The sequence below is a fragment of the Agelaius tricolor genome, unplaced genomic scaffold (assembly GCF_023055355.1).
Source record: "Agelaius tricolor isolate 1412-34295 unplaced genomic scaffold, bAgeTri1.0.p SCAF_2, whole genome shotgun sequence".
Classification (NCBI taxonomy): Eukaryota; Metazoa; Chordata; class Aves; order Passeriformes; family Icteridae; genus Agelaius; species Agelaius tricolor.
The window spans coordinates 86,132,551-86,157,175 of record NW_027269262.1 but is presented as its reverse complement, the minus strand read 5'-3'; the positions used below and the strand labels follow the sequence as shown (position 1 = coordinate 86,157,175).

Below are 24,625 nucleotides of genomic sequence, written 5' to 3'. Positions count from 1 at the left end.
CTGGATCAAAGAGCACTGGAAGCATTAATCAGTGTGCCTAATCATTTCCAATCACCAGAAACTTTTCTCTGTGACCTGGCATATAAACACCGAGTCATTTCACTCACTGGTTGACGCACCAGAAACCAAACAATGCTTATCGTGCCTAATTCATCTTACTCCTGCGGGTTAGAGATGGATCAGCCTGCAATCGTCCAGCACCAGTGGCAAACTTTAGGTGCTTTACTTAATCAAACTGATTAGCAACCTGTCTGTAGTGCCTTTTATCTGTTGGTGGCAAAGTAGTTTAGCAGCATTAAGTGCACCTAATTTTGCGATAGCAAAGCAAGACATGGTGACTATATTTAAAAGCACCTCCAGTGATGTGGGGGAGCTCTTGTTTTAAGGGGGTGGGGAGGTTCAAGGCAGCAAGTTTTGCTGATGCATGAAAACCGCTTTGAAAATTAAAGGAGCGAATGGCGGAGTCAGGGAGGGAGCCCAGGAATTTTGATTGCCAGATATCTGTGCTGCCCACAGTACCATATGGTTTGTTGCAAAAGGAAAGGAATAATCAAACTGGACATCTGTGCCTAGAGCCTTATCTATTTGGGCACCATCCTCTGGACAGCCACACTCTGAGCACAAACAAAGAGTAATGAGATCTCCTCTACCCTTGGTGGATCCGCGGGGGGACATGGTGCCTCCTGCACTGGTTCAGGTTAATATGTGTGTGATCGCCACCTGTTTGGGAGTTTGCTCCCATGGTAACACTGATTTCTTACCTAATGCCAAGAGCAGAACAGCCCTGTCACTGTTGCAAGGAAAGCTGACAAAAAGCTGAGGTTGCTTTAGCTTTCCTCAGCTTTTACTCAGGTGCCCCTGACTTGGGGGAAAAAAAAGCAGAAATAATTATGCCGAAGGTCAGCCTGTTCCAGGGCTGTTTGTTCCTGCTTTGAAGGAGAGAGATGTGAGGAGTGGCAGAGAAACCTGCTGCTACACCTGACAGGCTCTCATGGATAAGAGCTGGTGAGGGAGCCCTGCAGAAGCCCTTTGCAAACTTGCATGACCTGCCTTGAACCTTGTCCAAAACTATTCCATTCTTTTCTTCAGTGCATGGTGCCAGAGGCAATCCAGCTCCCTTTCTGCTCTCTCCTGGACACCAAACAGTATTTCCTTACCCTGAGAGAAGATGCCTTCAGGGAGAAGTGTGAGGAGGTGAAGAAGGACAGGAAGAAATGCACAAGCACATGGCGACTTCCCTCCTACATTGATGCAAGCCCATCTGCTGCGGTGGAAAGTTAAATGAAGGATTTCCTGGTGCAAAGGCTGCCAACTCAAAGCTTGGGAGAGCTGGTTTTCAACACCTGCTCAGCCACAAGCTTGCTGCCTGCCCTTGCACAAGTCACTCAAGACCCACATGTATAATGGTACTGACATATCTGGCTCCTGGAAGGAAGTCCTCGACACCGAGCTGGTTGGCTGCAGAGGATTAGCATCTATGAATAAGTTTGGCATGAGGCAATACATCCAATGGTGGCTGCCAACCAGGGCAAGAGGAGGTGCCACAAGTCAGGAGCAAATCCCCCCCAGGTCTCTGCTGCTTGAATTGCACATCTCTGCAGGAGCCTGCTGGTGGGAGGGCAGCAAGGGGCTGCTTCACCCTCTGTTGATCCAGCACCTGCAGTGGCTTAGCACATTATCACTCCTTGCTCCCATCTCCCCAGCCCAGATTTATGCAACCATTCACAGACCCCAAACTGTGCTATATCCCTTTGATTCCCAATCCCAATATGCTGCAGAGGTTTAATAAACATGACTGGACATGCAGGGGACAGGCAGGACATCTGGAAGCAGTGATACTTCCACGAGCTTCAGGGAGCAATGCCAGGGCTGGTCCCTGGGTAACTCCTCTCTCTGCAGATGGCTGGGGACAGGGATTTTGTACCTCTGCTTGTCACCTGGTGGTCAGGCACCAGGAAAAGAGAGGCTTTGGATATGGAATTGTGCACAAACTCTAGGCAGCTCTCAAGGAGCCAAGCAGAGCCATATCTCCCTCCAGTTATGAGCAGAGAGTGCTATTTCTTTGTTGACCAGGCTGAGACAGTTAACAGTTTAACTGAGATAGTTAAATTTTGGTAGTAACTCATACCCTGGGGCTACAAGGTCCCAGGCAGGCAGGAGAGAGCCACTCCAAGGGTGTCACTGCCATGCTCACCTGAGGCTGGGCACCCCCAGCAGCATCACTCCAAACACTGGGGATGCTGTATCAGCATCCCACATCTCTTGGGTTTGTTACCTTTTCTGAAGCTGCTCAGCCAGCCATTCACCAAAATGGGAATAAGGACAGAATAAGGACAGACGTGATGCCTCAATCTCACAGTGAGAAAAGCAGATAGGCTGGAATATTCCCACATATAAATCACTCAGATACAATTCTTTTTCATAGATAACCAGCTCATCTTTCCTAGGCATTGGCTGAGGATAACAGTGAGGAAGGTCTCAGGAGATGCAACACCAAGATCACCCTTCCCTACACCTGACTAGTGCCAGAAAAAAATCAGGGACTCACAGAAGAAAAAGCACTGCTGCTTCTGCTGTAAGGCCAAAGCTGGGAATGCTGAAGTTATCACACAGTGAACTGTTTTGAGAGTGATTAAGAAATGCCACTGAGCTCTCCTGAACCAGAACCAAACCACACAGCCTAGATCCATCAAGACCAATGCAGCAGCACTAATTTCCTAAGGTAAATCAAATGTGCTTCTCCAGGAAGAGAGTAACTGTGGAGTTGACTTTTCCAAACCCAGAGGAAGCTACTGCCATGCTTTCCCTGCAAAGACAGACCTGATGTGGAGAAGAGTAGCTTAGCAAAATCTTGGATAAATCACAGCCAAAGGTCCATCCTCCCACAAGCCAGGAGAGATGTGAGCCAGCTCAGTGGGCCCTGGGAGTATTACAACCAAGGTCCCCACAGCTACCTGAAGATGATGTGCCCTCTGTCTGGGTGAGGCTTTTGTGCTCAGCCTTGGCACTAATGGCAGGCTCCAGAGCTCAGGAACCAGAGCAAGCACTTACCTGCACTGATGTGTTCTACACAAGAACAAAGTGCCTGATGCAGCTGCAGTGACTGTGAGATTGAGATGCACACTGCTGACACCTGAAAGGGAGCCAAGGAAAATGGGGAAAGGAGTGCTGGGGGCTCCTTTTTCCTTATCCCCTTCCAATTACTGGAAATTTGTTATTTGTGACACAAAAAATGTGTAGGATACACTAAAACACCCCAGTCTGGGTAGATGGTCAGAGCTGGATTGCTGCTGTTCTCTCCTGTCCTGACCTGATGCATTTTTGAAGTTCATGTGATTGTCCTTCCCATTCTGTATTCATTTGCTAATGTGATTTGGAAGTGGGTCAAAATGAAACAATTGCCATTTTGCTGAAGCTTAAAAGGAAAAAATAGGAGATAACTAAAACCCAATGTCTGGCCTCTTCTCATCCTCACTTTTCTTTTGGCATTAACTTGTTTATGAGAAACCATTTAACTTGTGTAGTAGATACTTTGATTATAAAAAAAAAACCCTAAACAACAACAACCCTCCCAAAAAACCCCAAAACAAAAAACAACAACAAAAAAGCCCAACACTGAAGGAAGAAAAGGGGAAAATCACAGCTTTCTCAGTTCCACAAAATACATCTCATTCATTCAAGACTTAGAATAAAATTCAGGCAAAATGTTTATTCCACAGCCCCACCACTCTCACATTTTCTGTAAAAATTCACACTTTTCATATGGTCCAAAGATACATAATGGATGTGAGGTTTATAACTGCATCATCACTTTTTCAGCTAAAAACCAAACATGAAACTGTCTGCCATCCATTAGTGAATTAATGTCAAATAGGTGAAAGAGGTTTGTACTTAGTTATTCAGACAGCCGAAAGAAAATTTAAAAAAAAACAAAAACAAAAACAAAAAAAAAAAAAAAAACACCAAACAAACAAAAAAAAAACCACCAAAAAAACCCAAAAACAAAAACCAAGAAAAAACACCTGCAAATCATTGTGGTTTGTGTCCAGGGAGGAGACAGTTTTCCCTCACTATTCTGGACAGCCATTCAAAGAGCCAGAGCCTTGCATCCTCCCAGGGTGCAGCAAGGGCTGCAGCCAGCAGGATGGGTACACACAGGAAGGGGAAAGCTTGGTGCTCATCTGGCAGCTCTGCAGCCCTTCTGAGGAGCACAGGGGAATCATCTTCTCAGCAGCATCCACCTGGAAAGGGGATGTGGGTTATAGTTTGCTACTAATAGTCCACTGCTATCATCCTCTCTATGCCCAGAAGTTTTGGATTTGATTTTTACCCACTGCAGTTTATCCATTCAGATGTCCAAATCTGAAGCCATGGCAAAGTGGTAACATCTCTGAGGAGCTTAGAGATGGGAGGCTGGGCTCATGATGAGCCATCATGGGAGACCATCCTGACAGCAAACTGGGACAACTGGCAAAGGAATCATGCTGCTCCTTGCCAGTGCCAAGAGTCCTCCCTCCATCCCTGCAAAGCAGTCAACCCTAGCACAGTTACCATGTTAGAACTCAGCTCTGAGGATGAGCTCGCAGTTGTTTCCCAACATGGCATGGCTGGAAAGACTGGGATGGGATGAGCTGGAGTGCAGGGAAAGAACTGGGAAAACATTCAATCAGGTTGGAAACAAACCTCTGCCAACACCTCCCTCCTTTCTGAGCACCTCACAAAGAGAAATGCTGCAGAAGGTGGGTTTGCTTTTAATAGCAAACAAAATACCCCAGCTCTTTCTTAGTAAAGACTTACCACTGATTGCTGTCCCGTGTACTTGTCTCTTTTCATACTGCTGTCCTTTCATTCTTCTGAAGGCAGGCAGAGGAGTGCCCAGTGCTGCACTGCTGGGGTTCAGCAAGTGGGTCAGGTTTGGTACAGGACCTCCAGGGACTGCTCAGCTGCAGAGAGCTGATTAAAATTTCCATCTTATTTTCATCTCAGGTGGTGTCAGATGGTTCTTTGTTAAGTTCTTTATTCCACTAACTCCTCATCATGCACACAGGCAGTGAGAGGGGCATTCCCCTCACGCAGCTTCAGACATCCAAAGCACAGGAGTTCACATCTCAGCCAGATTTCTGGTCTCCCACATAGCTGCTGCAGGACAACAGGCATTACCAGAGGGAAAGCCACTTATCTTAGACACCTGTCATAAGATGAGATGGCTCCAAAGCACTGTGTCCTGACAGTTTACACTATTCCCAGTGTTGTGGCAGAACTTCCCTACCCCAGGGAGGGGTAGAAGAAGGTGCTTCCCTTCTTTGAGGGAAGAATGCGCTGGGGAGTAACAGAGTTCTGAGCATAAAGGCAGGAAGATCAAAATAATCCATCCTGCCTTCACTACACTGCATATCAGTCCCTCTCACCCAAGACCTCCACATAATAATCCCAATATTTTAAACTAATCCTGCAATGCTAGAGAAACATTTCCTCTAAAATCTGGAAAAGGACATAGAAATTCTAAGGGTTCCTCCTTACCCCAAACCTGCTAATCAAAACTTTCTTCCTCTAGATGTGGCAGTCAAGTCACCCCCTTGCCAGCCTTCATCTCAATTAACCAAATTGCACTCCTCACACCTAGAGTCAACGCAAACCCAAGTCATCTGTGGCTTTCCATGAATTCTTCCTTGCACCCTCCCTTTTCAAGTACAGACACCAGGCAGCGTGCCCCCCTTTAAAAGGACAAAGCCAGGAGTCACATCCCTGCTCCTACTTGCTCTCCAGAGTTGCAGGGTTCTTTTCTGTCTCACAGCTCCATCACGAGCTCACTCTCACATGATCACACACAAGTATCCCATGGACTCTCTCCCTGACACTGCTCCCCAGATGGGCTCACACAGCTTCAGACAGAACCTCAATTCTTTCCTCCCAACTACACACGTCCATCTGCCATTAATGAGTGTGGGTTTGGTTTTTTTCCACACTGTGCTATTTAATCAGATACCAGCCTACAAGGGCTGATTACATCCTTACTACTAAAAAGTATGAGGAGATATTCCCAGACACTGCCTTGCTGCAGGTTCCCATGGCACACAATTCCCATGGGCTATGCTGCAGTGCTGAGTCGGTCCTCAGGTGTTTGTTAAATCAGGGCTGGCAAAAGGCACCATCCATTCCTGTGGTCACAGGAGGCCCATAATAACCAAGGTAGAGTTGCTTTGGCCACCCATACTGAAATTTAAATAACAAGCCCAATTTCATCCTCCTTCTGGAACAATTCGAAAGCAACACAGCATGATGAAAGGGCAAGAGAACAGATGGGTTTTGTTGTCTGCATGCTGCCACAGCAAACTTTTCATGGAAACTCAAACCCCTTCCAGAACACCCTGACTATGTGATTCATAAATTCTAAGAGCTGAGAGAAACCAGCAAAATTATTTTGTCTGTCCGCCTGCCTAATAAAGACCACAGAATTTCATACAGTGATTTCTGCCCAAAGCCCAGCAATTTGTGGTACAAACAGAGTATCTCAAGAGCCCACTGTCCAGCTTTGATGTGAGGATGTCCAATGAGGCGCTAACCACTTCCCATGCTGTCAAAATCTGGCTCTTCTACAGGTTGCCTGCATCTCTTCACCACTGCATAACTTTCGTAGCCTTCCCAAGGACATTAATACTTTTAAGCACTTTTGTCATCTGCATCAGAACTCTCAAACCATCAAAAAGAAGGAAAACAGAGATTCTAAGGCACAAAACACTAAGCAAATACACAGAAAAAGAAGAAAAAGAGAGAATCTCTATGTCTGCTTCTGCTGTGATAAAATGGATGAAATCTATATTAAATGCAAGGTCCACTCATCTTCCCACTCCAAATAACACAGTGGAAAAATTGTTTTGGTACAAAACAAAACAAAAAACTTCCAAATGTACACCTGTGTGACTTGTAGGGAAAGCACATTTGTTTGGTTAAAAAAGTAGTTTTTCCTGCCACTTAAAAAGCTTGCAACAGTTTCACAGCAATAAATATTTCCACAGCAGAGACCTTGAGTGGACAGAACAAAATCCACTTCAAAACCAATTCCTGAAAGATTGGCCTAGTAAAAAGACAGCTCACCACTGAACACCACATTCTGACTTTTTGTTTCCAAAATTCTGTGCTTGGTAGCACTGATGGAGAAAGAAAAAAAGGTTTTTTTCCCAAACTCAAAATGGCAGGAGTCCAGAAGGCTGGAAGACCAGACTTGTCCAAGATGAAAAATATGTATGTTGAGCTCAGAATTAACACAAGCACTTCTTCCTTGAATCATGTAAGTGCAGCATTTGATGGCAGCCCTGGTGATTAAGTTCCTCCACCCACAGACCCAAAACAGCCCAGGCAACAGCCTTGAGACTTCCCTGTAACATCAGCCTGTGTTAGAGAATGGGAGGGGGCTTCAGGAACCATCCCCTAAATCCACTCCAGTTCCTGTTCACCATGAAGTAACCATACTCACATTTAATAAAACCAGGCCAGAAGATTCACTCCAACAGTGTCTCTTTAATTTGCACTTTCAAAGAGATGCTTTCTCACCTTCTGTCTGCATTTGTGCCCCAGTCAAACTTGGGCTGAAAACAAATTCTCAGAATGGATATCTATGGTTCTATGGTCCAGACTCTGCTGGGATGAGCCTGGCTCCATTTTCTGCTCCCCCCCAGAAGGATTAGTGTCACCTGCAGAGCAGGTAAAGGTTCAGCTCCAGCTCATAAGGGTGCTGAGCTGGCTATGGTCAGTGTGTGCTGCTAATAAAGGTACTGAGTGTTTGTGTAGGGTGTCTCAGGGGGGGCTGAGGCACACACTTAATGGCACATTGTTACAGCCATACCTTTTGTGAAACATCTCTGGCTGTGGCTTTTCCAGCTGTCCATGAGGTCCTGCTACTACAGGAGACACAGGACTGTGGCAACAGGAGCAGTATCCATGTGGAGAAGAACAGGACATGCAGGCTTATGAATTAGACCCTCATCTAACAGGGCAGGTCTACACAAACCATCTAGAGTTTTATTGCATGTGAAACTTCAGACTGTTTTAAGGCAGAGTAAAGGTGCTCTCCTTTAGGATTTCAGGCACCACAACTTTGTGCATTGTAACTCTTACATCAATTAAAATTCTGTGTTAATGTGTACGGGTGCAATCCAAGCCTGCATAACCTCTGTGAAACAAAAGTGCACCTGAAGCAGAACAGCTGGGCCCCATTTCTGTCCACACAGACCTTAGAAATCATCACATAAAGATGTTGTATGGCCACATAACTGCTCTGACATTGAAAGAATTCAGACTTAAAAATGGTTCAGCTGAAAAGGTTCTGAAAAATCCAAAGCAGTGTTTTTTGAGGTCCTGAGTAACCAACAGTTAAAGCTCTGCTTTCAAATCATCCACCCTGAAGTGGTCATAGCAGGTAAAAGTAGTAATCCTCACAGTGCAACAGTGCAGAAGATGGAGTGAAACCCCACAGCCAATTTAAGTATAAGCCTCACAGTTTCCATTACTGCTACTGTAATGATTTTGCAACTCTTATTTATTTTTCACCATTTCAGCTGCTAGTTTGTGGCAAATATTTGGGGAAAAAGAAAATAAAAAGAAACCCAAAACCCCAGAGACTGCCCATCCTTGACAGGAACAGTCCTGGCATGCCTGGAATGTGTAAAACCACAAAAGAGCCATTTCTGTTCATATTACTCCTTATGAAATCCCCTTTTAAAGACAACTCAGCACTGGAGCTTTAGGTACTCAGCAGAGCCCCTATAGGATTGCCTTTTACTTTGAAATGTGACTTATCAGCCAAAGCCCAGGCGGGTTGGGGTATCTGACTGTTGTGCCCTTTGCTTTGAACTCCGGGACCGTTACGTGCACGGCTGCCAAACTGGCCAAGCCATTTTCCTCCCCTCCTTTGTTCTGAGGTTCAGGATAGATAAAAGCTGTACCAGGCTTGCTGCCTCACCAATGCTAATTTGACTGTTAATTTTACATTTAAGGGGAAAAAAAAGAAGTAACAAAACCCAACACCACACACAGTGATTATCACTGTTACCCACACAAAGGCCAGAACAACCACAGCATGATTCAACAGGACCTGGGCTGCAGTGGCTATCTCTGGACATGCACGAGAATGTTCTTTGGCGCTGTTGTTCTGCAGCTCTCTGACACATCCTTTTCTGTTTCTGAGTCTTTTTTTCACCCTCATAGCCTGCTGTAACATCAGCAGGGTGGCAGCCTGGTGAGAGCAAGGCTTTGATCAGCCCCATCCACTTATAGGGACACCTGTAGGGCACAGGCTCAGCAGATGCCCAGGGAAGTTGTGGATGCCCAACCCCTGGAAGTGTTGAAGGCCAGGTTGGAAGGGGCCCTGAGTAACCTGGTCTGATAGAAGATCTCCCTGCTCATGGCAAGGGAGTTCAACTAGATGATCTTAACAGTCCCTTCCCACCCACATCAGTCTGTGATTCTAAGTGAGTTTGCTCTGCTGAAGAACTGAGGTGATCAACTCATGTTACTGCATTAGTGCAGTGCTGCCCACACCATCTCTTGAGGTGCCTCAAGTCAAATCCTGCTCCTGTTTAAGTTACTAGGTGAACTTTTTGCTGTTTCTTTTTGCTTTTTATCTCTCTTTTTTTTTCCACTCCTGAGGTTTCTGGGATCACCTTTCCAGCAGATCATCACTACAGGCACGTGGCAATCTGTAGTGTGAGGCTCATGTCTGTCTTGAATTTAAGAAAGCACCAGATCAATGCAAGATCAAACTGAAACACAGGGACTGTTAACCCCAATTTCCAGCACTTACTGCCTTTTGTTTGTGCAGACTGACATGGAGCCTTGCAAAATGCAAGCACTGTAGTTCACAAGCAAGAGGTCTGGCAGGACAAACATTAAAGACTGTAAGAAAGCACAGGCAAAGAAGTATCTTGTACAGAACTGAAAAAACAAAAGATAAATGATAAGCAGGAATTCCCCAGTGGGCTGAGTTTATCAGTGTGATTGCTTTCAGGACTTTTTTCTTGTTGTATCACCTTGATTTGCATACAAAGCATCTCTAACAGGAAATAGCATCTGTCCTGGAAAAAAAAAAAAAAAAAAAAAACAAGAAGGATAAGGATTTTTGCTGCCAAGAGTAAAATGTCTTTTGGCACCATATGACATGCCAAAAAGCCCCTCTGCCCACAAAAGCAGTGGCACATCGCAGCCCTTCTTCACTCCTTGCTCTGCATCCCATCCCAGGGGCTGCAGCACATAATGCAGCTCCTCAGGAGAGCTTCCATACTTAGAAAATCTGAAAATGAAAGAAAAAACAAGCAGGTGAGTTGATTTGCATTCCAGATTCACAATTAACACTGCACTAAATTAGTTTGTAGGAAGTGGAAGAGCAAAAAGGAAAACCGCCAACTTCAAAATGCAAATCTTCACCCTACTACAATCACAAGCCGCAGCCAGGATTTCTACAGGCAAAGAAGGCACCAGTAAGAACCCATTTTTCACTACTTTTTCAATGTGGTCACTTCATGAACTTGACAGTGGCTTGTGATATGTGGTTTCAATCCTATACCATATATAGCCAGTTTCATTTCCTGAAAAGAACATGAACGGAAAAGCAGAAAATCTTTAAAATTATTGTACAGGTCTTTCTGTCTTTTCTTTCTCCTTTTTGTCTTTTATTGCTGCCTTCCTACACTAAAAAAAGACATTTATTAAATTAGTATAGCATTAAAAAATGGATCTTTTCCCAAGGCTCTTGGATCGTCAAGAATATAGGTTGCTGCTTTGAAACTCACACACTAACTTGGCAGCACAGCACAGAATTGCAGCATTTTGTTTGAGTCTGGTATGCATACATGGATACACACTATTCCTCTGCTCATGGCTCCAGGGATGGTGGTTCAAGCCCAGCAGTGAGCACAGTGAGGTATGTTCCACAGCCCAGTGTACTGGTATTGCAGGACCTCAGCTGTCCATGGCCATCAACAGTCACAGCCCCACAGGAAGCAGAGCAGAGAGTAAAATCTTGCTTTCCAGATGAGTAAGTGAGACAGTGGTAGTTACAACACTAGACCTCTTTGCTTTTTACTGCAGAATTCAGGTCATTGCCTCCTCTGTCTGAGCTCTGTGTCTCTCCCTACAGGACCCTACACCATCAGCAGCGAGAAGAAGCCTTGTCAACCCAGGGCTCCTCTGTGCTCCTCTTCCTTCCAGGTTGTGGACAAACACTCAGGCTTTCCAAGCACAGTTACAGGCGTCCTATTTAACTATCAGCTGGGCACAGCCCCGTGTCCCAGCAGCTCTGCCACTCCTCAAGGGCTGGGACAGTTGTTGGGGCCACAGGCTAACTTGGACCTTAGGAAAGAAACTGCAGCAAAGACCAAGAGCCTACTGGGCTGCAGGAGCAGAAACAGCCAGGAGATCTCAGCACTCATTAGACCCCATCCAGACACTGCATCTTGTTTTGATACAAGAAACACATGGACAAACTAGAGCAAGTGCAGTGGGGGAGCACTGGTAACTTGCCAAAGAGAAGAGGGTGTGGGAGCTGGGGTTTGTTCAACCAGAGCAAGAGTTGATTTTGAGGGATGCAGCAGCAGCCCCAGCGCCTGCAGGGGGGTCACTGGGAACACAGCTGAGTTCACTGAAAGCAGGACTTGACCAAACAAAGTCATGAACAACCTGGTCTGATCTCACAGCTGACCCACCCAAGATCCCTTTCAGCCTGCATTATCTTACAGGCCATCTCCAAACTGCCACCAGTGCAAAGGCTTTGGAGGAAAGGGTGGGAATCACTCAGTGCTCAGGGACTGCGATATCCCCCAAGTGAAAGAGTTAAACAACCACATCCAAGGCCATGAAGGCCCAGAAGGCACCCCTGGGCACGGTGCCTATGTTCCTCTCAGGACATGACAAGCCCCAGTCCTGCATGCAGTCCCACAGTGGCCCACATGCAGCTGTTCATCTCAGCTGGGGTGCCAGTGGCCAAGGAACCTTTGTCCATGTGCTATCTGCAGCACACACACATCCATCTTCCTCCCCTGTGTATGTGCATAAATACACACACATAGTTACAGAACAATTAGGATTCCGTAAGGCCCGTGGCTAAGCCAATCACAAAGGGGCTCTCCATATACTGCCCAAGGCTGCAGCCTCTATTCCACAGGATGGAGATGCCTCAAGAAACCTTCCCTCTGCCCCACAAACTGCACAGCTCTGGTGCAGGATGACCCAGCTACACTGTCAACATGGCCACATCATCCTCTCCAACCCTTGTGTCAAAAAAAGTGTTGGAAAAATGTCTTCCTTTCAGTCAAAATAGCTTATGTTGCTAACAGACAGGAAATGTTCACAACTGAGAAGATGAAAAGGGACTTCACAGATAGCACTACAAAGTTCCAGCTTTTTAGAAGGACCTATACAAACTACAAGGTGATTGCCATGTGTGCTGGGTGGGCAGAAGAGGAGGAGGTAGAAAAGAAGAGGTTCGTCTTCTCACCCCAGGTCACTAAGAAAGTCAGTGGCAGAGCCATAAATCAACTTCCTCCCTACTATCCTTGAGTTTGGATGCTCCCCATCCTCTTAATGCATCTGTTTGATAGCCAAGCTGTGCTAGGAGGTAAAGCTGCCCTCCTCATGTTGCAAATAACCACACTTCTTTTTGGAGACCATTGCTTAAGGGATGCCAGTTCCCCACCAGAAGTCAGTCCTGACCAAATATCATCTTTCAAAAATGCAAACTTGCATCTGCATCAAGAAACCCACCCTGTTTCGATAATATGCTCACCAAAGTGTTCTGAGATGTGGTCTCGTCTCACAGGAACTTAGGCTCTAAGGGTTTATCCACATGTGAGATTTTTTGCACTTGGAAGTGAGACCAGCAAGCATTTTTACACCTACCTATTCAAAGAGTTTTATTTTCAGTACAAAGAGGGTATCAGACTGCTCAGTTTCAACTTCTACTGAAATTCCTGTGTGACCCAGGACAGCTCATTTCAAGCAGTTCTGAGTCCTCATGGTGACTTGTACTAAACTAAATTTCTGTAACTGCACCCATACTAATGTCTGCATAAATCAGCAGGAAAACCACAGCTTCAGTCAAAACTAGTATTTTTGTACAGAAATAAAGACTGAAAAACCCCATCTCCAGCACCTCATTGATAGGTAAGCTCTTGAAGCCAGATATACCTTCAAAAGCAGCTTCCCTCTCCTCTTTCCACCCTCCCATTCCTCCAATCTTTGAGCTAGGCCTCAGGGCAATACTTTGCAACTTTGTTTGCCAAAGGAGAAGGATGCTTTCTGTCTGGGAAGCCGGGAAGACTGTGCTGGAGCAGAGCAGACCCCGGGCATGCAATTACCCAGGCAGCAGCAACAATATGTTAATTCACTGGATCACTCTGAAATGAAGCACAGTGCAAGTCCCTGAAAAAAGTGAAAAGGAGCCTGTTAAGGAAACTGTGTGAAGGCCTTGTGCACAGCAGCCCCTTGGAGTCCAGACAAGGATGGACTTTGCACAGACATCAGTTTTAGACCTGAACTGGCAGCCAGCACGCCTGCTCTTCCCACCGCAGGGCATCCAGCAGGAATGACGGGAACTCTGCTCAAGGCTGACAGGGGACATTGGGAAACATCCTTATTTTTAAGAGCTGCAGACATGCCTTAGCCCCTGCAAGGAGCATCTGTGGAGCACTCATCCAGGGCAGATCACAGTCATAATGCCATGCATGTTCCGTCCATGTCCGGAGATTTCTCGCACTTTCAGGAGAGCAGTCAGCAGTCTCCTCCTTGGTGTCTGCAGCTGCCAAGTTCACATCCCAAGCTCAGCTCCTCTATTCAGTTGCCCAGAGCTCCTTAGGTAACTCCTGTCCTCCAACAACAAACAACAAAGCCAACCTAGCAAGGAGAGAAGAAACAGACTGAAATGGACCTTCAGTGAATTTGTTATGAGAAGTCAAAGCCCTCAGAATGTCTGCACTGACTGGCTACCTCCTGGTGCATCATCCTTCTCCTGCTGACTAGGAGTGTTCTCCTCTAACACTCAGACAGAAACCCTGGCCTTGTCATGGCATCATGACAGAAGCAGTCTTGCACTCCTAAATCAGATGGGGTGCCTTGCTGCAGGCAGGAACACTGGCTTCTCTCCTAGGGAAAAGGGACAGAGGAAGAGTCACAAAATCTCCACTACATCCCTGTGTTGGACAGACTGCCCACCTGTACACTATGAATGCAGATTCCAGATATCACAAATCTCCTTGAGGAGCAAGCAATGATTTCATCAAAGGCAAAGGCAGCCTTAAACCTGAATGGCCTCTTGAAGAGAACTTTCTGTTGTAATCCATACACAGATACAATTCACCAAGTGGAAGAGTTGCACACCAAAGCTCTTTCTGAATAAGGCTGTTGACCACTGAGCTGATACATTCAGGTCAGAGGCTCATCTGTGCTGACACACTTCTTGAGGAATGAGAGTGTGGCTTTCATGCATAAATACAGCTGTTACCCTGAGGAGCAGGGGATGACCAGTTTAATGCCAAGAAGTTTAAATTCAGTACTTACATTGTACCAAAACTCCTGGGTTGCTGCAGAAATAGGATGAATAGCAGAAAACATCCGGAGAAAGTCTTCTGGTAGCTTCTGCTATGTACTGGCTTTTTTTGGAGACAGTTTGAGTGTAAGATTAAGAAAAAACTTGTTTTAAAATGCATCTGTTTTGCACAGATTGAGCTTTGCTCTCCAAGGAGATGGGAAAAGTAAAACACAAAACTGAGCTGCAAAGACAACAGTACCTAGCCATGAGCCCTGGCCTTTGCAGCACTCTTGATGGCTGTCCCTAAATGGGAGCGCTTTGCTGCCAGATGACATGTCCCAGACGAGATGACTTTCCTGAAAAGCACCTACAACACGCAGTTAAAAGCTCAGTTCAGACAAGCAGTGAAACAAGACTGTTTTCTGGGTTTTGAGCTGAATATTCAACACTTTCCATGTTTGCTCTCTCACAGGTTATCTGGGCTGCACAATCAGCAAAACTGCAAAAACACTTGCTGGGGCTCAGCTACCAGGCAGTCTGTAATGGAGCTGTTCTGGAGGAAAACAGAAGTGTTGTGCTCACGGCTGTCCCAGTAAAATTAGTCATATGTGATGGAGAGATACGCATCCTCACAGAGCTCTTACTGCCTTGTCAACAGATGAAGTCAAAATGAAAACATCCCAACTATCAACAACCAACCTGAAAGCCGAATCACGAACCCTGAAAGAAGCCTGAATGGCTACAGAGAGATTTCTTCTCTGCAGAAGAAGACAGCTGAATTCCTTCCATCCATCCTCTTTACCTTCTTCCCATACAATTTCTTGACACTGCTCAATGAAAATAACATTTCTTCTTTCATCTCCCCACCCAAGCAACCCTTCTCCCCTTAAGCTGAGCGATGCTGGCCAGGAGAAGAAGGCACACTTGAGGCAAGAAGAGGAGAAGCCCTAAGCTTGGGTGGTGGGAAACAACATCCCAGTTGTCTTCTCTGCATGACCTCAGACAACTTCCCCAATGGTGCTCTGTCTCATTTCCCCACTGAAATAGCAAGTTCCCCACCATATTCCCTACCACTACCTGGCCTGGTTTTTCCAATCCAGGATTAATACTGACAAAAATCAGAGGAGGCTGATGGCATGCCAAAGCTTCCCTTACTTGTCAGCATCTCATTTGGTCACACAGTGATATTCAGCACAACCCAGACCATGGTTTCGTGCAGCACTTCTATACTTGGGGACCTCACAAATATCTCTGTCAGTGTCTTTGTGCTCCAAAGATCTTGGCAAACACTCCCTATCACAACAGCACCACTTCTGTGCTGGAAGCTTAGGAAATCCACATTCTCTCTTCTCCACTTAACAGACATGGTTTAACAGGACATATTCTTGCATCTACACTAATGAGAGATGGAGAAGACTGTCAAACAAATGTGTGGAGTTTGGCTCATGGCTGGTACCAGGGGAAGAACATCAGAATGCCACTTAGTTGTTGGGACTTCTTTTGTGGATACCCTGGGGGGACATTCCCTGGTCTAGGGAGACACAAGAAGCTTCCCTCAAAAAGCTGTTAGACCCCATTGGCTCCTTCCCCTGTTCCTATGTTCCTGAGCCACACCTTCCCTATTCCCTGATTGGCCCTCATCTTTGTACTGCCCCGAGACCAGGGTCAGCCCCCAGGCCCTGGCAGAGAGAAAAAGCGAGTCCCTCTGTGTGTGGGTGCTGTGACCTAAACATCTCACCGCACGGCTGAATAAAACATCTGTGGATATTATGCAAAGGTTTTGTTTCCTGACCCTGGACTATGCTAACAGCAATTCAGACTGCCACATTCTTTAGCTGGAATGTTACCTGTCCAGGACATTCCAATCTCAAAGGGATCCTATGGTCACTGCACAAGGACTCTGGATCTACACATGCATTGCACGAGGGCAGACCTGGGCGCAGATACCCAGCAATTCCTCATGATAACCATTACAGAATTCATTTCGAAACAAATTTCTCTTCTAGAAGCCTCTTTCCTGGCACGGACAAATCTTTTGAGATGCAATTTGTACTGCCAGGGCTCCAGCAAGGTACAAGGGGAAGCATGCTCTGCTCCACGCTGAGGGTGGCCAGCAAGACAAGGAGCTGTTCAGTGGCTCCACATCCATGTCAGAGCTCGTAACAGGAAACAAATCCTCCAGATTCAGGTGATTCCCAGGCTGAGTCTCAAACAAACCCACACATCCGTGCTCACACCAAAGAGCAGACACACATCAAGACTGAAGAGCCGTAGGTTGCCATGGCAGTGTGCATGGGTGATTTTATCACCCTTATCAGCTGCAACAGCATTTAGGCCCATTATCAGAGAACACTGGTATTTTTGTAAGGGTGCACTAGGGGGGAGAAGCTGAAAACCAGTGTCAGCCAGAAGACAGAAGTCAGCACACAAAGCAGGAGTCCTTGCTTTGAGCGATTTGCCTCCCAAGGGCACACGGAGATTTACCCAGCCCCGGGCTCATGCTGGAGATGATGGGCAGTGCTGGGCTGGTGAGCTCTCCCCTGCACAGAGGGATGCACAGCCCTCCAGGGAGCACAGCAACAGCAAGTGGAGGGCAGTCGCCTGTGCTCTCCATGGAGCCCAGGGAAGTAGGTCAATCCTTCTGCTTTGCTGAGCCTTTTGGCAGGTCGGTGCCGCGCTGCCGTCGCCGCTCGCAGCTCGTCACTTGTGCTGCGTGACAGCCACATCATTCAGAAGTTAACAAATTCAATACATCTAATTAAATCAACCTTGGCATCCATTCAAAACTCATCTTGTGGCTTTTTTTTTTTCTGCTGTTTTATTCCCCACTGTTCGTAGTAAAGAGACCCAGTGAGGTGAGATGCAAGAGAAGGTTGCTAAGGAGCAAGGCAGATTTTATCTCTTTTTTTCTCTCAGTTTTTTATTTCTTCCTTATCTCAGTTTTTATTTCCATGCTGCTCTCCTGTCACAGAATCACAGAATCATTAGGTTGAAAAAGATCTCCAGGATCCTCAAGTTGTTGCAGAGATGCTTTGTTTTCCTCAAGAGAATGAAACAAATCCACATGGCATCATTCCTTATGCCTCTTTCCTCCTCTCCTGCCCCAGACAAGATGACCTTTTCCATCTCCTTGCAGGCTTTGCAAAGAGAATCCAACACACCCTGGGAATCCTTTGGTTCTGCTGCTGACACTTTCCATGCTGAATGTGGACTTGGCAAGTGAGCCAAGCTGGCACAGCTGGCAAAGGGTGGGCCCATCAAAGTGTGACCTGCAATCTCTGGGCTGGGCTGGACACACTGCAAGGTGGGAGCACATCTCCCACCACCAGAAAGCAGCAGGGAGACCACTGGAAATGGCTCATGCCAGCCAGGGTCACCTCTGGTTGCTCTCCCATGCAGTTCCTGACATACACCATATGCCAGCACTGCTTGGTAGATGTGGCCATGAACATGGGATCACGCTGGAGAAGCCATCCAAGACAGGCTAGTGGGTGGCTACAGAGCTCTAGACAAAGACCACAGCATGAGGAGCTGCCATTTGCATGCCATCCTCAGTGACATCAGGACACACTGGCGAGCTGCCCACACCAGTCCTCTTCCACAGACTGACATGGACACTGGGATCATCCTTTCCAGTCTCTCATGTCTCTTCACTACCGCAGATCCTTCCTCTTCCACCAGATTTTCTGCTTCTGCCATGGCCTCCCAGCCCTGTGACCATTACCTGGAAGTCAGGATGGTGACACAACCTGCTGCCTTTCTGTGCTGTGACTAACAGATGCCAACAAAACTGCCATTCTCAGTTGCAGAGTTTAGTTAAAGACATTTGGATCATCCCAGAAGAACAATCTTCTGGCTTGGATCCAAGGAGAAAGTTTATTGGTTTTCCATATTCTTCACGTTTTCTACAGCCTTGCTGGCCTGGGGAACCAGGACTAGGGAATATGTCAGGTGCCACCAGACCAAGCCTATGCAGTTTCTTTCAACCAAGCATTGTTTCCTCCATAGATTGATATGAAAGAGGGAAGTGTTTTGTATCTGTATGGTGGCATTATGCACAGAAATTAATCTGCAGTCTGTTCCGTGGTATCACCTCAAAGCCATACTTGTCCTGCCTGCTCAAAATGCAGCTGTTTACCTTCCACGTCTGCACCATTTCCTATCCTTTAGTCCATTCTCCTTCAAAATAGCTCCTAAAATACTCAAAACAATTCTGAGTAGCTATTCCTCCAGACTCCTGAAATGACACTGTGCTGAGGTGCTGCTTTGCTGGCAAGCAGTATGTTGGAAAAGCTCTGGCTTCTAGCATTGCAGCTGCACAGTTGGGTGCTGTTCTCCTGGCAGGAAGGGGCATTTCATGCAAAACCTACTGCTCATCCCTTCCTCAGGACTATAAAAATAGTCTTAAAAGCACTTTGAACTCCTCTAGTATGAAAGGCACCAGAAGAGCATAAAATATCTCTCCCCCCCGGCAGAGGAAGTCACACGAGTCTCTTCATGAGCGCAGGAAGTCTTTCTCCACAAAAAAGCTGTCCCTCCTCACACAGGAAAGATGATGTGTGGTGCTCTGCCAGGCTCAGGATCAACATTCCCCTCTCACCCTTTCCTTGCCTTTTGCATGTTGGCCATGCATGCCCCAGGCTGTACACCAGCATAGGAGTACTCCTGGGCTGGAGGAAAGTAGTGACAGCAGAGGATACCAATGCAGGGCAATTGCCTTGGCTGCTGTGAAACAGCACATCTGCCCCAACAGCTTCCCTCCCATCTTCCTTCACTGTCTGTGAGAGTCTCTCCCATGTGCTCACTACTTGTTCTGTGAAAAATACACTTACATTTCTATTTACATTTCCTTCAAACTGATCAGATTTGAGCAGGGCAGTTATGTGACCTCATACAACAGATGCCTTCCCAGCCATGCCAGTCACACTGGGAGCTGCATGAATGCAGAGGAAGAGGCAGCCTTGGAGGAGATCCAGGTGACCCCAAGAGAAGCCAGGAAGAGTAAAAGCCAACAATTTCAAGCAGTGGTTGTTCATGCTGCCCAATTAAGCAGTAACTCACCTTTGCAGAGTAAAAGTTAGTGAGAGATTCTGGCGGGTTTAAGAGGCGTGGGTGATGGGAGCTGCTCTTTCAAACACAGAATGAAATGGGGTAACCACTAAGTGCAGAGCAAGCACCACAGTCTGTGGGGTTCTGGGCTCTTTGCAGTGGGTTTTGCAACTGGCTTTCTTCAAAGGATGAAGAAGCACAAGAAAGTCCCATCTCTGTGCCGCACATTACTGCTCTGATCAGTAAGGATACAGTTTACAATGATGTGGTTTGGACTGCTGAAACACATCAGGTTCTACAACACACCTAAGAGCTGTTGGAGCACAGATAGGAGAGCAGTGATTTGCACTTCCAGAGTGAGAATGAAACCAGAAGCTGCCTTTGATACTCATACACGCAGAGCATGTTAGTAAGTGCAAGTGGAACAGTGTCCTTAGAGGAAGAGCCATCAGCTTAGCATCATCTTTGCACTCAATTTTTCATGTTTTCTCTTAAATGAACTTCTGATGCAAGAAGTCCAAAAAGATAAATTAATTATAATGCATTTGCTCTTTTACAACATTTAGTACACAAGGGACCAAACAATAGGACAGATGAACAACCCACATGCCCTTGGAACAAACAGCATCAGCTTGGTAGCTTCATCATCCCTTTAGCAGCAATTTCTCTTTCTTGCATCTTCTTCTCTCCCAGTCCTAAATGGTGAGTCCAAAGAAAATTACTGGCAAAGATAGGAGAAAAAGATCCAGAGGACCAGTGTTCCCAAATCCAGTGCTCTCTTTCATGTCTTCCAAGGTAACACAAAATAACTAACATCAGCCTGCTTCAGCGCTGGCCTGGTTCTCACTACTTGGCTGCTTCCAACTCCATCTCAGCCAGGACCAGCCTGCATGGACTCCCTACCCTTCCCCCCTTCCTAAAAAGGATCCTCATCATCCCCTTGAGCTCAGCCAAACCAGCATCCACAAAGCACTGAGACAAGCGAGCAGCACAGGGCAGTGCAAGTGCTCAGCCAGCCCAAGGCAGAAGGCTGAGACATTTCACACCACTGCTGCCAATGTCTCCACTGCCGGCAGGAACACTGTGGGGCCACGACAGGAAATTGGGTTTTAATCACCAGCTCACTTTTCATTCCCCACTTCAGTTCTGCTATTTTAGCAGCTGCTGCGAGCTGGCTCCGCACTTTCAGATGAACAGCCGTTGGGGCACAGGGTTTAGCTTGAGTGTTTTCACTCAACTGAGGCTGCAACTCCAAATGCAAAGAGAAAAATGAGGCTGGGGGAGGCTCGGGGTAGTGATTTGATACCAATCAAGGCTTTAAGACACAACAGAACAAGCACCAGTCTCTTGTACATGCTGACACTGCCTGGGACAGGCAGCCAGGCTGGTGAGGCCACACGGGCAGGACACTGGCACTGTGCAGACCTACTGACTGGGCTTGCTGCCCACTTAGGACAGCTGTGTGACATGGTCCAATGCAGATGTGTCTCCAGGTGCTTCCCCTCCTCCTTGCTCATAGTACATCTACGGATCTGCTGCAACAGCAGGGTCAGCTGGCACAGCTCCCTGATCAAGCTTTGCAGCAGCCAGGGAGAACCCCTTTGCAGGGGGGAAATCTGCTGCCACCATAACCAGTGCAGATGGCAGAGCCAGCCCCATACACCTGCACCAGGAACCATCTAAAAGGGAGATGGTGCTAGGAGCTGGAAAGAGATGCAGCCAGAGCTCAGTGGAACAACCATCCCTGTGCACCAGAGTACGGATGCTCACCAAGTGCCCATCAGCCTGTGCTCCCCATGCTCATGTGGCCTGTGGACCTCCAGAAGGCAAGTGTTAAAATTATGAAATCCTTGAGCCAAGACAGAAAGCAACCTTTGCCACAAAACTAATTGAATCTTTGAGGAAAAGGACAGTATTTATTGTCTGTACTGCCTCAAACAACACTATTCCTGAAAAGATTCTGCACTGTTCTTGTGCCATGCCCTCACATCCTACTTTGCCTCCCCATCACATCCACAGGACACGGATGCAGTGGGTGCACAGACTGTGGCTGACTCAGCCACTGCCAAATTGCAAGTGACCTACAGGAGTTTTCCCTTCTCCAAGGTGGCCTTGATCTGACCACCATCTTCTTCAGAAAAGGATGGGAAGTCAGACTTACTGCAAGAAGGACCCACTAAATTTGCTTTAACACCCCCCTCTCTCCCCAGACAGCCCAGGGCATGAGCACTGCTGCTACAGCAGGTGTAAGATTCATCTCACCCACCCTAAAGCCATCTCAAATATTGTATCTAGTCAGAGTGAGCTGGCTGGGGCACGCCACATCTCATCAAAGAAAGGTGTTTGCAGCCTTGGCATCTGCATCCAAACAAGTCGGCACAGGGTGCTTCTGCAGGTGATGAAGAATCTACCACACAGCCAAGGAAGGTGAAGGTGCAATTTGTCCCATTCATCAGGGGCCCATCACACCTGAAAACCTATGGACAGTGTTGACTACATTGCCCCTGGCTGCAGCAGAAACCAAAAGCTGCGCTGCTGACCTACATGGTGGGGGGATGCCTCCCACCTTGCCACCAGTCAAGTGCAAAAAAGCAGACACTTCCAGAGGGCAAAGCTGCTCTCAAAGCCTAACTTCAGCACCTGACATGTCACTGCCTCCACCTCAGTGCACTTGCAGCCCTTAATCCGCCACTGCCCCAGCAAGGGGAGGCAGAATAGATATGTCACATTTCAGCTTCCCACCTGGTGCTCCAGTTCTCTCAGTAAGCAAAGATGGGTTTGTGCTCATACAGAACAAGGGGTAAGGTGCAGCTGCACATGAGCTCATCCTTAGGCCTGCCTCAGTGGGTAGCAGCTTTTGGCAACCGGGTAGGCTGGGAACTAGGAGCAGCAAGATCTCAAACAGCTCCACAGGGATTCATTTCACATGAGGATGGTTATCAGAGCGTGCAGATGAGTAGTACCTTCAGCACAGCTGTATTAACACATCTCAATAAAACTCCCTGAGACTCCAAGACAGAAAATGCCACATGGGCAGCTAATTTCCACCTAATAGCACATTTTCCTTTGGCAGAAGTTAAAGACTGCAAGTGCTTCATGAGCCATTTGCAGGAACATTTGTAGGCACTACTGAGGAACTCAGAAACTTAATTATCTCTTTTAAAATGACCTGTGTGATTTAAAAACCTATTTGGACTTCAGATGCCCTGGGATCTGTAATCCCTGATCTAGTTGCTTAGCTGGCACAATCTTGAAGTTACCATACAGGCCATTCACGTTGCTATAAATTGTTCTACCTACTCACCAAACCCTCAAACATGTCCCCAAATCCACCACCCCAAACTGACACAAAGAGAAGCAAAACCCCAACAATCACCTCCTTATCCACTACCTGCCTGAGCTTCCCAAATGATGGCAAGAGCACAAAACCCCTCTACTGGGGTCAGCAAACTTTCAGCACACACAAATGCCCAAACATCTTTAGACATAAAAAATATATAGATTTAGGGAAGTTATTATGCTTCTCGGAAACTTTTTGCAATGCTATTACCAAGGCTCACCAGCAGTTTTTAGAGCCCAGGGCAGTTCCCAGCTTGAACCAAAAGACACACCACAGACAAACTCTCTTACTAATAATGGCCTGCAGGGCTGGAAAGCCCCTGTGCCTCTCTCAGTTCATGCTGCATTGAGGTGACATGCCTGGGTGCTCAATTTGAATGTGTAGAGCTGAGACCACCCACAGGGGAAGCACAGATCCTGCCTCTGAGCTGCCATCCTGACCCCAGTGATGCAAGGTGAATGGGGCAGAGACAAGTGCTCTCATTTCTCTACCCCAAAAATATTTCCACCAAGTGATGGTTAAGAGCATTCATCAGAATTTTGGGGCTTTTTTAGACATGCCAGTGCGGGAAGACATGGCCAAAGTGGAACAACCTGCTGATAAAATTCCTGAAGCCCTGCCCCTTGCATTCACTGACTGATGCTACATGATCCCCAAATGCTGAACTCCCATCCTTTCTACCAAGAGAAACATCAGATTATCACTCAAAAAAATTTAGTCCTGAGGTAGTTTCATAGCATGTGAATATCTCTGCAGAGCCTAAACAGAGGAGGCCTTAAAGGCATTTTCTACTCTATGAGGCAGGGACCAAACTGAGACTATGTTACAAGCCATCATGCAGGGATTTCTGCTGGAGCCAGATGCAATAAGTTTTTTTTTTTTATATTACACATGACCAGGACCCAGTTCTTTACTCCAAAGTGCTGTTACAGCCTGAAGAACACAAGCTCCAATGAATGTAGCAAAGTATCAAAACCACAGAACCATAGAATGGGTTGGGATGCAAGGGTCCTTTGAGGATGATCTAGTCCAACCCCCCTGCTATGGGCAGGGACATCTCTCACTAGATCAGTTGCTTAGAGCTCTGTCCAGCTGTCCGGTTCGGCTGTCTGTCTCTGCCCGGACAGGGTGGTTCTTGGGCAGCCCGCACTTCAAAGGACGAGTCTGGACTCTTCAGTTTTTCGATCTTCAGATTGTTTATTATTTCTTATCTACAGAATTTTCTTTCTGCCCAACAGAGGTCTGACCTGCAAGGCAGCCAAGGGCACTCTGACCACCCAAGGGGTGGTCGTGTCTTTTTATACTAAAAACTACGTACATGATATTTACCTTTATTTCCCAATACCTTTCACCCATATTAGCAAGTTCACCTTCACCATGAACCAATCCCCAAGTGCCAACATCATCACAGAAAATGGATGACAAGAAGAAGAAAGAAGGCTGAGACACGCCCTGATCTCTCCATCTTGTCTCCACAACCCCCCTGTACCAAAAACCCTAAAATCTATATTTCACCCTATAAATGTGTCTTTCCTGCACCACTCACTACCAAGTGACTCTCACGTCCTCAAACAGGTGTCACTTCCTTAGAAGGATCGAAATCAAGCCACCAGACACTTCTGGCAACATTCCAGGATTTCCGAGCCCCCCAAGGGTTCTCTTGGTAACTCTGGACATCCAGAGTGATGTGCTGAGTTCCCACATCCAGCCTAACTTTGAAA

At 46.8% G+C, this 24,625-nt stretch overlaps 1 long non-coding RNA gene across 1 annotated transcript in view; it reads right to left on the bottom strand.

The window, feature by feature from the left end:
- Positions 1–3,683: 3,683 nt before the first annotated feature.
- LOC139587457 (uncharacterized) overlaps positions 3,684–24,625 on the bottom strand; it is a 131,775-nt gene continuing 110,833 nt past the window's right edge. Inside the window, exon 6 of the long non-coding RNA XR_011678401.1 lies at positions 3,684–10,285. This is a non-coding gene — a long non-coding RNA (uncharacterized lncRNA). The remainder of the gene's footprint in view (positions 10,286–24,625) is intronic.